Below are 19,033 nucleotides of genomic sequence, written 5' to 3' on the forward strand. Positions count from 1 at the left end.
AAAAAAAAAAAAAAAAAAAAAAGGGTAATTTGCAGCACCATCCCTTGGAGAATGCCAGTATTATATGAACACCCCCTCACTTTCACCAAATTAGACTCAGACCCCTTACCGTCAATCACTGTTATAGAATATACCAAGAATGCTGACATCTGCAGTTCATTTTTTTTCAAAATACCATTTTTCCCTTAAAAATAATGAAGTACCAAAATTACCCTCATTCAGGAATTAGTCTCACTGAGTTGGAGAAAAAGATCTTCAGAGAGGAAGATCCTCGGGGCTTTTCAGATTGGCAGCTGCAACCCCCTTCCGGTGACGGTTATGGCGACTATGGCGGCTGCGCACCCCCTTCAGCGACTACAAGTATATCTGAAATTTAACCCTTTTCTTTATCATCCCCAAATCGATTGATATTTGAGATGCTTCTGTCGACTCTCCTTGCTATTCCGATTATTGGAAGAACGTGTATAAGTTCAAGTGGAGAAATGCAAATAATTGCCAGATCTTTTAGTTATAAGCGGATAAGCGATCTAGAGCCAACTTCGGATGCAGAATTGCTGCAGAATATTTCATCTTAGAGGAAAAATGAAATATGAATATGTGAGGTCTTCCCAGTTGTGCTTGCAGCGTTTAAATCCTCTGTAGCCTCTCTCATCTTATACACAAAACTCTAGCAAAGATGGATCGGTAGAAGCTTATGAAGATGGCCAGTGTAGTACGAACCGGTTGTAAGGGTAGCATGCGAAGAAAGAAGAAGCCTGTTCATAAGATTGCAATAGATGACAAAAGGCTCCAAGGCACCCTGAAGAGAATAAGATAAATGCCATCCCTGCCATTGAGGAAGTCAACATATTCAAGGAGGACATCGTCATCCAATTTCTAAACTCCAAAGTTCAAGCATCGATTGCTGCCAACACTTGGGTTGTTAGCAGTTCTCCTCAAACAAAAAAGTTACAGGATCTTCTCCCTGGAATCATCAACCAATTGGGTCCAGAAAACTTGGACAACCTGAGAAGGCTGGCAGAGCAGTTCCAGAAGCAAGCACCTGGTGCAGGTGCAATCCAAGGGAGGAGGGTCAAGAGATCTCTCGAACTCTGCTTTCCCAACTTCTCTATACAAGATCTCCCACCCAATCTGTCGGATAGATGGAGTGAAGGACGATGATTCTGATAGGTCAACTCAGATAAGGGTGTTTTACTCATAAAGGCTAATGTGTCATTTCATAGCATCACTTAACAGAGATTGACGGTAAGGGGTCTAAGTCTAGTTTGGTGAAAGAGAGGGGGTGTTCCTCTAATATTAGCATTCTCCAGGGGTGGCGATGTAAATTACCCAAAATTTTTTTTTTGCTTTCAACTAATTAAGGATATTAGAGTTTGAATCTATTCAGGATTAAGAAATAGTGAGTAGCTCTACCTAGGCATCACTAGTTGCATCTATGATGTGCCTTCTTTCTTGCTTTTTGGGGAAGTATTGATCCTTATGAGTTGCTTAGCCTAAGAAGTAGGGTATGTGGACTTCAGCTCATAGAAGTCCATTTGGCTGTACTTTTATTGGCAGAAATGTTTGTAGAACTGGCACAGAAATATAGTAAAATCAAATATATTATTTGGAGATCACAATAAATGTCTTTTTATTTATGGGTAATTTACAACGCCACCCCCTGGAGAATACCATTATTATAGGAACACCCCCTCTATTTCACCAAATTAAACTCAGGCCCCCTACCGTCAGTTACTGTTAAATCAAGAGTTAAAATGACCGTTCTACCCTCCCTATTCACTAAAAACTCATGTTGTAAGCTGATGGCGGATCGGGGAGATGGCGACGGCGAAAGCAATGACGACAGCGACGGTGAAAGCGACGACGACAGCGACGGCGAAAGCGACGACGACAGCGACGGCGAAAGCGACGACGACAGCGACGGCGAAAGCGACGACGACAGCGACGGCGACTGCAGAGATTCCTTCTCCTTCTTCACTCCCACTGACTCGTCTCTCTACTATCTGGATCTGGCATCACGGGGAAGGTTTGTGGCAGGCCACCGCCTTTCTCATTGCCAAAGGGTCTCGGTTGTGCCGCTGTCGGTGTTGATGATATCCCTACAAATGCGTTAGACAACTTGCCGTCGCTGGGGCTAAGATCCTGGATACAGCTATTAGCATCGTCTTCTTCATCTTCAACGATGGTGAGGATAGAGGAACCCTGAGAGCTGATGGAGCTGGCGGCCTTGAGGAATGCTTCTTCAATGGCTTCAGGGGAAAGAGCGTAGTCCTCTAGGCCTGCATCTTTGAGCCTCGGTGGTCAAATCGTCTTCAGCAGCCCTTTATCCTCGGTTGCTTCCATCCTCCTCGTAACCCTAACCTTTACCCTGTCGGTTGCTTCCATCCTCCTCGTGCCGTTGTCGGTGTTGATTTAGATCCCAAAATCGTGTTCAGCTTACTCCTCTTTTCTTGGGTTAGGGTTTCAATTGGAGAGTGATCTGGTCTGGTTTATCAAATCCATCGGTGGTCGAGACTTGAAGCCGGACATAACCTACCGTCTCTTGCATCTCCTCATCTGATCTCTCCCTTTCTTGCTCTCAATAGTTTGCAAACCCTCTCTTCCTTCTACATCATCTCTGCATCAACCTTCGGACCCGCCACCGCCCACCCATTAGTGATGATCAGTATGCATATGCACAAATAAATGGCATAAAACAAAAAAGAAACTTGGGTTCGAAGGAGCAAATGTTCACCTAGGATTTGAAGCTATAGCAACTATGGAATCAATTCTAGGGCTTCTGACTTGGGCAGTAATTTTTCTGCAACTCACATTTCCTAAGTTCGATTGAGATGCATCCGTCAAATACCGTTGCCACTGCCGCTGCTTTGAATAACCGCCGGTGGTCTAATAACTACGTTTTGGAAATAGCAACTTATTGTAAGGGTATTTTTGGTACTTCGTATTTCATAAGGGCATTTTGGTACTTAAAATAAAATATAATTACTGATATAAGCAAATAAGGTATATTCCTTAACTGTGACTGACGGTAGGGGGTCTGAATCTAATTTGGTGAAATAGAGGGGGTGTTCTTATAATTTTGGCATTCTCCAGGGGGTGGCATTGTAAATTACCCTTTATTTATTTATCTATCTTTTTTTTTTTAATATTTTTTTGAGATAGGTAAGACCCGAGAGTTGGAACTCATGACCTCTTAATTGTGAGGTGTTAGAACTTTACCTATCTTTACCACTTTCTCTGACCAAGTATACTGTCACACCCCGTTCACACAGAACCGGGCCAGTGACTGGGTTAACACCGGTTAACCCAAATCTGTCAGGATCATATGATACAGTATCCAACCACAGCATACACACAACTAAAAAAGTGTTCATCAGTTCAGTGGAAGACTTAAATTTTCCTGTAAATATTCTCATTATACTTGATACCCAAATTATAATACATAGTTAAGTACATGTGGGCCCGCAGGCATGATATTTACACAAAAGAATACAATTTACATATCAAGTACACAAAAGGGATCATCAAAAACACAAAGGGTATAGCTCAGCTCGGTAGCAAAAGTAGAGCTCAGCTCGGCATCAAAGGCAAAGCTCAGCTCGGTATCAAAAGGTAGAGCTCAGCTTGGTATCGGAAAGAGAGCTCAGCTCGGTATCAAAGCTGCGGTCCCGCAGCACAGCCCTCGCACTAGCAATCCGTGCTATGCTCTAATTCCTCGGGGACCCACCAATCCTCTTCAGGGAATTCCACTGTGGGGCCCAACTCGTGCTCCTCAGGTTGATGACCTGCAAAATCATCTAAAAGAGGTGCACACGTGGGATGAGCTCACTAGCTCAGTAAGTGAAAAGAAGGATCACATAGTAGTCCACACAACAAATCACAACCATATGCACTATATGCTATGCAATCCATTTTAATCACTTCCACCTAATCAACATTACTAAGTCTCAGGTTTAGTGCTACTACAACCACAGTGCACGTATACTCCGGGTACGAGTCACGAACTCCATCCTGCGATACGCCCATAGGGCTGTCGGAGAAGGCCCACCATGAGTACTCAAAAAAGTAAAACATGCCGACCACCGACTCTCAACATAAAGTAAATGACAGAAATTAAAGGTGTTGATCCTAGCAATTTAAAAGCAGTACGATTGGCGCTCTTGAATATACCACCGGGGTTGCCGACTATCCTAATGACCAGCCGGGACTATGTCTAACCGCCACAGTGACCCAACAACCGCAACCATTGCTTCCCCCCAAATGGTAACCCAACACCTCAACTCCATTGTTGGGAAGGGTCGTAGCACGAGAAGGTGACAATCCTACACCGCATTGCATAGTGCCTCCGCGTCTCATTCCATGGGCCACCAATGCACTCGTTTCCAAGCCGACTACGGCATCTAGTCTATTAATGCATTATGCAAAATGATGTCAACATTCATCTCATAAGCACATCATCATTTAACCTTGAGAAAATAATCACAACACACATGGCATAAGATAATGTGAGGATGGCTAAGCTACATATAACTTGCATGATGACATGGCTAATCAAGATACAATGGAATGATGCACAACAAGCCTTAAAATAAGGCCAAACGTCCTCTCCCCACTTACATGTAGTGTACAAGGACTCACGCTCGGTACGGGTGAGATCCGGTGCGAGAAGCATAAGTTTTGGTGAACCTATCATAAGTGACTAGGGTTAGTATTTCACCATTTTTGGATCAAAATTAATATGATCCAATGACAAAATCATGTTTAGAATCCTAAAAGAAAGTCGCACATCCGTTTTGGGTCCATTCGGACGTAAAAATCACGTTGGGAGCCTCTCGGGTGGGTCGGACAGCCCACCTATCATGACCCACCAGTCAAACCCACCGATCATGATCGGTGGGCAGGTCGGCCCGCCGGTTGGGCCCCAAGGTCTGCCCTCTTAGGCAGGTGCCCTCAGGCGGGCCATTTGGCCTACCGGTTTGGCCCACCGGTCTTGGCGGGAAAGTGCCATTTTTCCCCAAATTTCCCCCAACCTTTGGGGAATCAAATGGGGCTTTTCCAAACCCATTCTTCACACATTCAAGGTCTCATAAGATGGTTCTAACCTAGATCTAGGTTAGATTTAAGGAATAGAAAACCATCTTACCTTCTTTGCTCAAGAACTCCTTCAAAACCCCAAAATCACTTCAAATCACCAATGCTCTTGCAACCGTGGAAACACTTCTTCAAATCCTTCAAAATCAATGCATAAACCATCTATTAAACCTTAGATTCATCATCTCAAGGGGAATCTACAAGACCTCAAGAAACTCTACCCAAATTAAGGGTTTTACTTGGGTATGGTGAAAGTTTAAGGAACCTAGCCTTTGCTCACCTCTAAACGTAGATCTCGTATTAGAGATCACTCCTCCGGCGTCGGAATGGGAAGATCAAGCCTCGGCGCCGCTGAAATCCATCTCTTCTTCCTCTTCTTTCCCTTTTCCTCTTCTCCGTTCTCTTTTTCCCTTCTTTTCTCTCTCCTTTTTACTCTTCTCACCAACGCTCGAGTGTCATAAATGAGAAAATGAAAAACATAATAATGGCTATTTATACTTTTTTAAAACATCTTGTAACCACATGGGTGGGTCATTCAGGTGGGCGGATGTGCCCACCTGTGACCGCCCACCTGAGGGTCAAAACTTGGCCAACAAGTGGGATTTTGACAGAATTCAACTCTCGGCACGAATCTCACTCTTGACATAAGATGTAATATACGTATGCGCCTTAAGATATAGCTACATACCTGTTTTATCCGTATATGGCCTTATGATATGTGCATGTACACGGCTTGGGTACACCCGTCTCCTCTGGCACTGAATCGGACTTGTCTGGCCAGCCGGTGTTCAAAGTCACCCTTGCCATCATGGTCCATAAGGAACCTGCCTTAACCCTCTCCGGTTCGGGTCCTGCATGGTTAAACCAGGTCAACCGTGTAATTAGACCGGGTTTAAGAAGTAGGGTATTACATTTACCCCCCTTTCTAAAAATTTCATCCTCGAAATTGGCGTACCTGGTTGTTAAAAAAGATGAGGGTACTTGGCTTGGATTTCATCCTCTTTGTCCCAAGATGCTTCTTCAAGTGAATGATTAGCCCATCACACCTTTACGTAGGAAATGGAGCGGTTGCGAAGGGTTTTCACCTTTCAGTCCAAATTTTTCGCTGGCTGCTCTGTATAGGACATATCAGCTTCTAGATATTCTGGTTCCACGGGTAATACATGAGATGGATCATGGATGTATCGCTTCAGCATGGCTACATGAAATACGTTATGAACATCCCCGAGTGAAGGTGGTAGAGCAAGCATGTAGGCTACTGAGCCAACCCAGGCTAAGATCTCAAATAGGCGAATGTATCTTGGGCTCAACTTCCCCTTTCTGTGAAATCTTTGCAACCCCTTAGTAGGAGAGATCTTGAGAAACACCTTTTCTCCTGGCTGAAATTCAATGTCTTTTCTGCAGGTGTCTGCATAGCTCTTTTGACGAAACTGAGCTGCTTTAATCCGTTCTCGAGTAACATCGACCTTGTCACAAGTCATCTGTATCATTTCAGGTCCTAACATTCGACTTTCACCTACCTTATCCCAATACAGAGGAGTTCTGCACTTCCTACAATATAATGCCTCATACGGAGCCATCCCAATTGTAGCTTGGTAATTGTTGTTATAAGCAAACTCCATAAGGGATATATATTCTTCCCAACTACCACACATTTCCATTGTACATGCCCTGAGCATGTCTTCTAATATCTGTATGGTTCGCTCCGACTGACCATCAGTCTGTAGGTGAAAAGCAGTACTCAAATTCAACTATGATCCTAAAGCATACTGGAAGCTTTTCCAAAATCTGGAAGTGAATCTTGGGTCCCTATCTGACACAATGCTCACTGGCACTCCATGCAAGCGCACTATGTTATCCATATAAAGTTGTGCTAATTTGGCCATAGAGAACTTGGTCTTGATGGGAATGAAATGAGCAGTCTTAGTAAGCCGATCAACGATCACCCATATCGCGTCCATTCCCTTAGGTGTACATGGTAGTCCGGTGACGAAGTCCATTGTAATCCTATCCCACTTCCATTCTGGTACTGGGAGTGACTGAAGAGTACCATAAGGTCGATGCCTCTCAACTTTTACTTTCTGGCATGTAAGATAAGTCGCNATACAATGCTCACTGGCACTCCATGCAAGTGCATTATGTTATCCATATAAAGTTGTGCTAATTTGGCCATAGAGAACTTGGTCTTGATGGGAATGAAATGAGCAGTCTTAGTAAGCCGATCAATGATCACCCATATTGTATCCATTCCCTTAGGTGTGCATGGTAATCCAGTGACAAAGTCCATTGTAATCCTGTCCCACTTCTAGTCTGGTACTGGGAGTGGCTGAAAAGTACCATAAGGTCGATGCCTCTCAGCTTTTACTTTCTGGCATGTAAGACAAGTCACCACATACAGGGCTATCGTGATTCTCATGCTTGGCCACCAGTAATTTTGTTTAAGTTCTTTATACATCTTTGTACTTCCTGGGTGGAGTGAGTACTCAGAGCTGTGTGCTTCCCGTACTATCTTGTCTTGTATATCCAAATCATCGGGCACACACAATCTGCCTCGAAACAGTAATGCCCCATCGCTGGCTAAAACAAAATCAGGGTTGTTCATTGTTTGATCTTGAACCTTAACTCTGATCCACTGCAATTCAGGATCGAAAGGTTATATCATTATCACCTCTTGTCTAATAGTTGGATGCACCTGTAGAGCCGCCAGTGATACAGTCAACCATTTAAGGTTTTCTAGTTGATATTCAAGCTCTAAGGTTGCTCCTTCATATAGGAGGGTTTCATCCATTAGCGTCGCTTCTTGCACGAGTGGTGGGTTGACTGCTAAATGTGAGAGTGATACAGTCTGTGCCTTCTGACTCAATGCATCTGCCACTACATTAGCCTTGCCAGGATGATACTGAATGTCGCAGTCATAATCCTTCATGAGCTCAAGCCATATCCTCTGCCTCATGTTCAAATCTTTTTGGGTGAAAAAGTACTTAAGGCTTTTATGATCACTGTATATCTCGCACTTCTCCCCATGCAAATGATGTTGCCAAATCTTTAGGGTAAAGATGACTACGGCTAATTCCAAGTCATGAGTGGGGTAGTTCTTCTCAAATTCCTTTAGTTGTTGGGATGCATATGCTATTATCTTACCGCGTTGCATGAGGACACAACCCAAACCAACCTTAGAAGCGTCAGTGTAGACTGTCATTCCACATGTGCCTTCAGGAATGGTCAACACAGGGGCCGACACCAACCTCTTCTTCAATTCTTGGAAACTCTTCTCACATTCCTCTATCCAGTCAAATTTCACACCCTTTTTGGTTAATTTATTCATTGGTGCTGAGATTCGAGCAAAATTCTCAATGAAGCGCCGGTAGTACCCAGCCAAACCCAAGAAACTTCGAATTTCAGTAACATTCTTAGGGCTTTCCCATTCTACTACCGCTTTCACCTTGTCAGGATCCACCTCGATTCCGGCCTTAGACACTACGTGTCCCAGGAATCCAACTTTCTCAAGCCAAAACTCACATTTACTGTATTTGGCAAACAATTGTTGTTCTCGCAGCCTCTGTAATACCATCCTCAAGTGTTGAGTGTGCTCCTCTTCTGTCTTAGAGTAGATCAAGATGTCATCAATAAAAATAATTACCCATTTATCGAAGACATCGTGAAATACTCGATTCATTAAATCCATGAATGCTGCTGGTGCATTGGTTAACCCAAAACATAACACTAGGAACTCATAGTGACCATACCGAGTCCTGAATGCTGTCTTAGGTATGTCGCTGCTCTTTATCTTGAGCTGATAATAGCCTGATCTAAGGTCTATCTTTGAAAATACCCTTGCACCCTGCAGTTGGTCAAACAAATCATCAATGCATGGCAATGGGTACCGGTTCTTAATGGTTAGCTTATTCAATTCCTGGTAATTAATGCACATATGCAAGCTGCCATCCTTCTTCTTGACAAACAATACTAGGGCACCCCAAGGTGAAACACTTGGGGGAATAAACCCCTTCTCCAATAATTCTTGCAACTGCATCTGCAACTCCTTCAGTTCGGCTGGTGCCATCCTGTATGGGGCTTTAGACACTGGAGCTACTCCAGGAACCAAGTCTATGGCAAAGTCCAACTCTCTATCAGGTGGTAAATGCATCAGATCATCTGGAAAGATGTCAAGAAACTCTTTAACCACCTTTACCTCTTTTAGAGGTGTAACCCTTGCATCAACATCAAGTACCGATGCTAAGTAGCCCTGACATCCACTCTCCAACAACTTTACCGCTTGAAGGGCGGAGACGAGGACCTTTCTCGCCCGTTTCATTTTATCTGCTCAGTAAACCAATTCTTTTCCTTCATCATCTATCACCCTGATTAATTAAATAGCACACATCACATTAGCCCGATGGGCCGATAACCAATCCATGCCCAGTATAACGTCAAAATTCTGCATATTGAACTTAATGAGTTGTGCATCCAATTTCTTCCCACTGATTTTCACTGGGCACGGTCTATACACCTCCTTCAACTGTGTAACTTTACCAGTAGGCATACTAACAATCATCCCATGATCTAGGGTCCTGGGTGGCATACCAAGTTTCTCAGCAAATCTCTTAGATATGAATGAATGTGTAGCTCCTGAATCGAATAAGACATAAGCTGGTATACCCGATATAGATAAGACACCTAGTGTAACAATGCATATAATTACAGCAGGTCATCAATAGATAACATAAGGAATTTCTTAAATTTAGAATGTACCTGCTACCACCTCCGTGCTGCCTCGGCTTCCTTAGCTGATAGGGCATACATCCTTCCTTGCGGTTGATTCCCCCTAGTTAAGGGAGGTCGGTACGTAGAGGGCTGACTGGAGGGCAAGGCTGGTCTGACCCGACAGTCCTTAGCATAGTGCCCATAGGAATGGCAGTTAAAACAACGGATCTGTGATGTCAAAACTGGGGTGGGGCCCCTCTGCACTTGACTCGCTGTAGATGGAGGTCGGGGCGGCCTTGGGCATGTAGGCACCGTACTAGTGTTCGGGCGGAAAGATGTAGAGCCTGAACCACCAGCTGGTCGAGGAGGGTAGCCAGATGGCCTATAGGGCTGTCCATATGTAGGCCCAGAACTATAAGACCCACGGTACGCCTTGGAGGAATTGCCCATGTCCAGAAATGGATTTAACCTCTTCCACAATCCTGGTGTGAGGGACTGTTCTCCCTTCTGCTTATCTTCCATGGTCTTAGCCTTCTGCACAATCTGGCCATAGTCTGTCAAATCTAAGACCTCAAGTGTCACACCCCGTTCACACTGAACCGGAGCGGTGACCGAGTTAACACCGGTAAACCCAAACCTGCCAGGATCATCAGATACTGTATTCCACCACAGCATACGCACAACTAACATAAGTTCATCAGATCAGCGGAAAACTAAGCTTTACCTGTGAATAAATCCCATATACTTGATACCCGAATTGTGATACAATAATTATATACATGTGGGCCCGAAGGCATGATAATTACACAATAAAAGTATAATTCATATATCAAGTATATACAGGAAATCATCAAAACAATCAGAGTACACAGCTCGGCTCGGTATCAAGGCTAGAGCTCAGCTCGGCATCAAGGGTTGAGCCCAGCTCGGCATCACATAGAAGAGCTCAGCTCGGCCTCAGAAGTGGAGCTCAGCACGGCCTCAAAGGTGGAGCTCAGCTCGGCCTCAGAACTGCTGTCCCACAGCACAGCTCTCGCACGAGCAGTCAGCGCCGTGCTCTAACTCCTTAGGGGTCCACCAGTCCTCTTCAGGAAACTCGATTGTGGGACCCACCCCATGCTCCTCAGATGTATGACCTGTAAAATCATCTAAAAAGGGGTGTACACGTGGGATGAGCTCACTAGCTCAGTAAGTAGAAAGATGGACCACACACAACAGTCCACACATCACAACACATCATATGCACTACATGCCATGCTATACATTTTAAATCACATCCACCTAAGCAACATTACTAAGTCCTTAGTTTTAGTGCTACTACAACCATAGTGCGCGTATACTCCGGGTACGAGCCGCGAACTCCCTCCCGCGATACGCCCATAGGGCTGTCAGAGAAGGCCCACCGTGAGTACTCGGAAAAGTAAAGACAATGCCGTCCATCGGCTCTCAACAGAAATGTAAATGACTGAAAATAAAGGTGCTGACTCCAGCAATTTAAAAGCAGTACGATTGGCCCTCTTGAATGTACCACCGAGGTTACCGACTGTCCTACATGACTCGTCGGGCGTAATGCCTAACCGCCACAGTGTCCGACAACCGTGACCCCTGCTTCCCCCCAAATGGTAACCCAACACCTTAACCCCTGTTGGGAAGGGTCGTAGCACGGGATGGTGAGAATCCTAATACCGCATGCTCCTATATGACAATAGTACGATTGCATAGTGCCACCGTGTCCCATTCCACGGGCCACCAATGCATTCATTTCCAAACCGACTACGACATCTAGTCTATCAATGTATTATGCACCATGATGTTCACATTCAACATATAAACATCTCATTCAATTGGCATTTGAAAAGTAAACATAGCACATATGCGCATCAATGTGTGGAATGACTAATCTACATAGCATATTAATGATGACATGACTAGATTAGATATAATTAAATGAATGCCAAACAATTGCCTTAAAACAAGGCCAAACATCCTCTCTCCACTTACTTGTAGCGTACAAGGATTCCCGTTCGGTACGGGTGAGATCCGGAGCGAATCGGGTAGGATTTGGTGAACCTAACATAATTGAGCGGGATTAGTACTTCACCATTTTAGAATCAAAATCAATGAAATCCGACATCAAAATCGTGTTTAGAACGTCAAAAGAAGGTCACACGTCCGATTTGGGTCCAATCGGACGTAAGAATCACCTTTGGGGCCACACGGGTGGGTCAGACAGGTGGGTAGTCTGGCCCACCGGTATACCCACCGGTTGGGACCGGCGGGTAGGGGCCCGTCGGTATGGCCCGCCGATTGGGCTAGGGACCCCTGCTAGGACCGGCGGGTAGGGGCCCACCGATTGGGCCCGTCGGCAGGGCCCGTCGGTTGGGCCCGAAGGCCTCCCTGCCTTCTCAGGTGGGTACTCACAGGTGGGTAGGGGCCCACCGGAAACACCCTGTTTCTTCCCAACTTTCTCCATTCTTTGGGGATTCAAATGGGGCTTTTCCCCACCCCTTCTTCACACCTTCAAGGTCTTATAGGATGGTTCTAACCTAGATCTAGGTTAGATTCAAGTGAGGGAAAACCATCTTACCTTCTTTGCTCAAGAACGACTTCAAACCCTCCAACCACTTCAAACCCACAATGTTCCTTCCACCTTGTCAATATCTCTTCAAATCCTTCAAGATCAACACATAAATCATCTATTAAACCTTAGATTCATCATTTCAAAGGAGATTTACAAGATCTCAAGAAACCATACTCGAATCAAGGGTTTAAAGCTTGGATATGGTGAATGTTCACAAAACCCAACCTTACTTACCTCTAACTATAGATCTCGAGTTGAAGATCACTCTCCCGGCACCGGAATGGGAAGATCGAGCTTCGGCGCCGCTAAAATCCCTCTTTTCTTCCTCTTCCTTCTCTTCCTTTCTTCTTCCCTTTCTTTTCTCTCTCCTCTTTACTCTTCTCACCAACGTACGGGGGTAATAAATGGAAAGAAGAGAAAATCATAAAGCTTTATATATAATTCCTAATAAGTGAACAGTGCACATGGATGGGTCACTCAGGTGGGTGGGTGTACCCACCTGTCCTACCCACCTGAGGGGCCAATTTGGGGTTTTGACCGGGTTCGAGCCTCGTTGCGAACCCCACCCCCGGCATACGATGTAGCATACGTATATACCTTAAAATATGGCTACAATACCTGCTTTATCCGTACATAGCCTTATGGTAGCTGCATGTACACGGCTTGGGCACTCCCGTCTCTTCTGGCACTGGCTTGGACTTCTCAGGCCAGCCGGTGTTTAAGGTCACCCGTGCCATCATAGCCCATAAGGAACCCGCTCTAATTCTCTCTGGCTCGGTTCCTGCATGGTTAAACCGGTTCAACCGCTTAATCAGACCGGGTTTAAAAAGTAGGGTATTACATTACCCCCCCTTCTGAAAAGTTTCGTCCTCGAAATTACGTACCTGGTTGGTTAAAAAGATGAGGATACTTGGCTCGCATTTCATCCTCTACCTCCCAAGATGCTTCTTCAAGTGAGTGACCAGCCCATCGCACCTTTACATAGGAAATGGAGTGGTTGCGAAGGGTTTTCACCTTCCGGTCCAAAATTTCAGCTGGCTGTTCTGTGTAGGTCATATCAGCTTCTAGGTACTCTGGTTCCACGGGTAGTACATGAGATGGATCATGCACGTATCTCTTCAGCATGGATACATGGAATACATTGTGAACATCCCCAAGCGAAGGTGGCAGAGCAAGCATGTAGGCTACTGAGCCAACCCGGGATAGAATCTCAAATGGTCCAATGTATCTTGGGCTCAACTTCCCCTTTCTGTGAAACCTTTGCAAACCTTTAGTAGGAGAGATCTTGAGAAATACCTTTTCTCCTGGCTGAAATTCAATATCCTTCCTGCGGGTGTCCGCATAGCTCTTTTGACGGGACTGAGCTGCTTTAATCTGTTCTCTAATAACGTTGACTTTGTCACAAGTCATTTGTATCATCTTAGGTCCTAACATTCGACGTTCACCTACCTCATCCCAATACAAAGGAGTCCTGCATTTTCTGCCATATAATTCCTCATACGGAGCCATCCCAATTGTAGCTTGGTAACTGTTATTATATGCAAACTCCATAAGAGGTATATATTCTTCCCAACTGCCACTCATCTCCATTGCACATGCCCTGAGCATGTCTTCTAATATCTGTATGGTTCGCTCTGACTGACCATCCATCTGTGGGTGAAAAGCTGTACTCAAATTCAGTTTTGATCCCAAGGCACGCTGTAAGCTTTTCCAAAATCTGGAAGTGAACCTTGGGTCCCTATCTGAAACAATGCTCACTGGCACTCCATGTAAACGCACTATGTTGTCCATGTAAAGTTGTGCTAGTTTGGTCATGGAGAACTTGGTCTTGATAGGAATAAAATGAGCAGTCTTGGTAAGCCGATCCACGATCACCCATATCGCGTCCATTCCCTTAGGTGTACTTGGTAGTCCGGTGACGAAGTCCATTGTAATCCTTTCCCACTTCTATTCTGGCACTGGGAGTGGCTGAAGGGTACCATAAGGTCGATGCCTCTCAGCTTTTACTTTCTGGCAGGTAAGACAAGTCGCCACATATAAAGCTATGGTGACTTTCATGCTTGGCCACCAGTAACTTTGTTTAAGGTCTTTGTACATTTTGGTACTTCCTGGGTGAAGTGAGTACTCGGAGCTATGTGCTTCTCTCACTATCTTATCTTGTATATCCAAATCATCGGGTACACACAATCTGTCTCGAAACATCAATGCCCCATCACTGGCTAAAGTAAAATCTAGGTCGTTCATTGTTTGGTCTTGAACCTTAACTCTGATCCGCTGCAATTCAGGATCTAAAGGTTGCTTCATTATCAGCTCTTGCCTAATTTCCGGATGCACCTGTAGAGCCGTCAAGGAAACAGTCAACCATTTAAGGTTTTCTGGTTGAGGTTCCAGCTCTATGGTTGCCCCTTCATACAAGAGGGTTTCGTCCATTAGCATCGCCTCCTGCACGAGTGGTGGACTGACTGCTAAGTATGAGAGCGACACAGTCTGTGTCTTCCGACTCAATGCATCTGCCACTACATTAGCCTTGCCGGGATGATACTGAATGTCGCAGTCATAATCCTTCATGAGTTCAAGCCATCTTCTTTGTCTCATGTTCAGATCCTTCTGGGTGAAGAAGTATTTCAGGCTTTTGTGGTCACTGTATATCTCACACTTCTCCCCATACAAATAATGTCGCCAGATCTTGAGGGCAAAAATGACTGCAGCTAGTTCCAAATCATGAGTGGGGTAATTCTTCTCATACTCCTTTAGTTGTTGGGACGTATATGCTATTACCTTACCGTGTTGCATAGAACACAACCCAAACCAACTTTGGAAGCATCGGTATAGACTGACATTCCACCTGTGCCTTCAGGAATAGTCAGCACAGGGGCAGTCACCAACCTTTCTTTCAATTCCTGGAAGCTCTTCTCACATTCCTCTGCCCAGTCAAATTTCACACCCTTTTTAGTCAACTTGGTCATTGGTGTTGAGATCAAAGTAAAATTCTCGATGAAGCGCCGGTAATATCCAGCCAAACCCAATAAGCTTCTAATTTCGGTAACATTCTTGGGGCTTTCCCATTCCACTACTGCTTTCACCTTAGCAGGATCTACTTCGATTCCGGCTTTAGACACTACGTGCCCCAGGAATCCAACTTGTTCAAGCCAGAATTCACACTTACTGTACTTGGCAAACAACTGTTGATCCCTCAACCTCTGTAACACCATTCTCAAGTGTTGAGTGTGCTCTTCTTCGGTCTTGGAGTAGGTCAAGATGTCGTCAATAAAAACAATTACCCATTTGTCAAGCACATCCTGAAATACTCGATTCATTAGGTCCATGAATGCTGCCGGTGCATTGGTTAACCCGAAGGACAACACTAGAAACTCATAGTGATCGTATCGAGTCCTAAATGTTGTTTTGGGTATATCGCTACTCTTTATCTTGAGCTGATAATAGCCGGACCGAAGGTCTATCTTTGAAAATACCCTGGCTCCCTGCAACTGATCAAATAAATCATCAATGTGTGGCAATGGATACCGGTTCTTAATGGTTAGCTTATTCAGCATCCCACAAAAGAGGATCGTTTGCACTTATACGCAAACTACCATCCTTACTTAGCTTGACGGAACAACACCGGGGCACCCCAAGGTGAAACAATTGGGCGAATAAACCCCTTTTCTAATAATTCCTGCAATTGCATCTGCAACTCCTTTAATTCAGCTGGTGCCATCCTGTATGGAGCCTTAGATACTGGAGCTGCTCCAGGAGTCAAGTCTATGGCAAACTCCAACTCTCTATCAGGTGGTAAATGCATCAGATCATCTGGGAAAACATCGGGAAACTCTTTAACCACCTTTACCTCTTTTAGAGGTGTAATTCTTGCATCAACATCAACTACCAATGCCAAGTAACCATGACATCCATTTTCTAGCAATTTTACCGCTTGAAGAGCAGAGACAATGACCTTCTTCACTCTTTTCATGGGATCTGCTCGGTATACCAATTCTTTCCCTTCGTCATCTGTCACCCTTATCAGCTTTTCAGCACAGATCACATTAACTCGATGAGTCGACAACCAATCCATACCCAATATAACATCAAAATTCTGCATATTAAACTTAATGAGTTGCGCATCAAGATTCTTCCCACTAATTTCCACTGGGCACGGCCCATACACTTCCTTCAACTGTGCAACTTTACCAGTAGGCATACTAACAATCATTCCATGGTCTAGGATCCTGGGTGACATCCCAAGTTTCTCTACAAATCTCTTAGATGCGAATGAATGAGTAGCTCCTGAATCGAATAGAACATAGGCTGGAATGCCTGATATGGGTAGGATACCTAGTATAACAATGCATGTAAGTTCAGCAGGTCATCAATATTAATCATAATGAATTTCTTAATTTAAAATATACCTGCCACTACTTCTGTACTAGCCTCAGCTTCCTCGGCTGATAGAGCATACATCCTTCCCTGCGGTTGATTCCCTCGTGGTAAGGGAGGTCGGTACGCAGAGGGCTGACTGGAGGGCAAGGCTGGTCTGGCCCGACAGTCTTTCGCATAATGCCCATATGAATGGCAATTGAAGCAACGAATCTGAGATGTCGGAACCGGAGCGGGGCCCCTTTGCACTTAGCCCATTGCAGATGGAGGTCGAGGTGGCCTTGGAGCTGTAGGTGCCACACTAGCGTTCGGGCGAAAAGAGGTGGAACCCGAACCACCAACTGGCCTAGGAGGTAGCCAGATGACCTATAGGGCTGCCTATACATAGGCCTAGAACTGTATGATCCGCGGTATGCCTTGGAAGAATTTCCCATATCTGGGAATGGATTTGTTCTCTTCCACAGTCCAGGGGTGAGGGACTGTTCACCTTTCTGCTTATCTTCCATAGTCTTGGCCTTCTGCACAATCTGGCCATATTCGGTCAAATCCAAGACTTCAAGCACAGACCCAATAGATGCTTTTAGGCCTTTTAGGAACCTTGCTGCCTTCTCTTCAGCTGTTCGCATATACCTTGGGGCAAAATGGAACAAACTCTCGAATTGTTGTTGGTACTCAAGGACAGTCTTACCTCCTTGAGCTAAGGCCATGAACTCAGTCTCCTTTCGATCTCTGAAACTGCGCGGATAATGGTTGTCTAAGAACAACTCCTTGAACTGCTCCCCAGAGGAGGTCATCGGAACCAGGTGGGTTTCATGGCGGCTTTCATCGCATTCTGCATCTTCACGGCCGCAGAGGGAGGCGACGAGCACTTGTGCCTCCCCTACATTATTCTCAGGACGATGGAGCACCATACTTCCCACCCAGAGGATGGAGGGTTCCCTTACGGCAGGATCCTCACTAGGATCTTTGAGTTCTTCGGGGTGGATCTGAGCGGTGAGGAGGGGAAGACTCCGGCTGATAGGTTCGACCGGAGAAACCTCCTGAGGATGGGTCTCCAGACCCTCATGTATTCACCTCCGAGATCAGGAGCTCAGAGAGGTAGGGGTAGGAGGGCTGCCCCTATGGAGGATGTCCCCATGGGAGAGGAGTCCAGTGAGGAGGATGATGACTACGTTCCTCAGGACGAGGAGGAGGATCTGATGGGTGGCAGCATCCCTGAGGAGGCGCCTCAGGAGTCGAGAGGTCCTGGCCCTAGTTCTTCCAGAGCTGCAGCCCCACCACCTGGGAGTGGTGCCTACGACTTCGAGGGCATGACGTCCTCTATGCGGGCCTTGTAGGATGGCCAGGTTCAGCTACTGAGGCGGCTGGACGAGATTGTCTCCAGGGAGGAACGCATTATGGAGAGGCAGACCACCTTGGAGGACTCCTTCCTTAGGCTGGGTCAGGACTTGGACACCACGGCCAACGCTCTCAGTAGATTTTGGCCGGCTTCAGAGGGAGGTACGGCTGGTGAACGCAAGGTTCGATTATTACGATCACCGCCTCAACGTCAACTCCAGGCCTCCGGCGAACGTGGTGATCATCGACGACAATGACGATGACCAGTGAGGGCTTGGCTCACCCACACCAGTTGTTTACCTGTTTCCGCTTTTTTTTTTATAGACCTTGTTGTATATTTTATTTTTTCTCATTCCTTGTATCTGTATTGTAACTGGTTTCATTTATGGAATGACAAAATTTTGGATAGTGAATTTTGTGGTGAATTCATATGTGGAGTACTCGTGTGATTTTGTTGTGATGTATTTTTCTATCTGTGCTCATTGTTCTATTTATTATTTGTTGTTGATCAGGTATTTGTGTAAAATTTTTGGAAATCTCATTTTACGTCGTTATGCTGCCGAAATTTCGTCAACTAGTACCTTATAGGTTATAGTACCAACCTAATTACCTTTTATCTATACTCACGCATGCCATGAATGCAACATATAATGCAATCCCTTTTTATACTTTCTTTTCGGCTTTTAATGTTTAAATTTTATATTAACCCAACCCCATTTCCCTATTATAGAGTCTACGGGATTCTAATGGTATGCTGTGAGTGGAGCAGAGCATCACGCTCTGATACCACCGTTTGTCACACCCCGTTCACACTGAACCGGAGCGGTGACCGAGTTAACACCGATTAACCCAAACCTGCTAGGATCATCAGATACTGTATTCCACCACAGCATACGCACACTAACATAAGTTCATCAGATCAGCGGAAGACTAAGTTTTACCTGT

At 45.2% G+C, this 19,033-nt stretch overlaps 1 pseudogene; it reads right to left on the bottom strand.

The window, feature by feature from the left end:
• Window positions 1-19,025: 19,025 nt before the first annotated feature.
• The window catches only part of LOC122077932, a 5,586-nt pseudogene continuing 5,578 nt past the window's right edge, over window positions 19,026-19,033 (bottom strand).

Source organism: Macadamia integrifolia, chromosome 5, assembly GCF_013358625.1.
Source record: "Macadamia integrifolia cultivar HAES 741 chromosome 5, SCU_Mint_v3, whole genome shotgun sequence".
NCBI classification, from domain to species: Eukaryota; Viridiplantae; Streptophyta; class Magnoliopsida; order Proteales; family Proteaceae; genus Macadamia; species Macadamia integrifolia.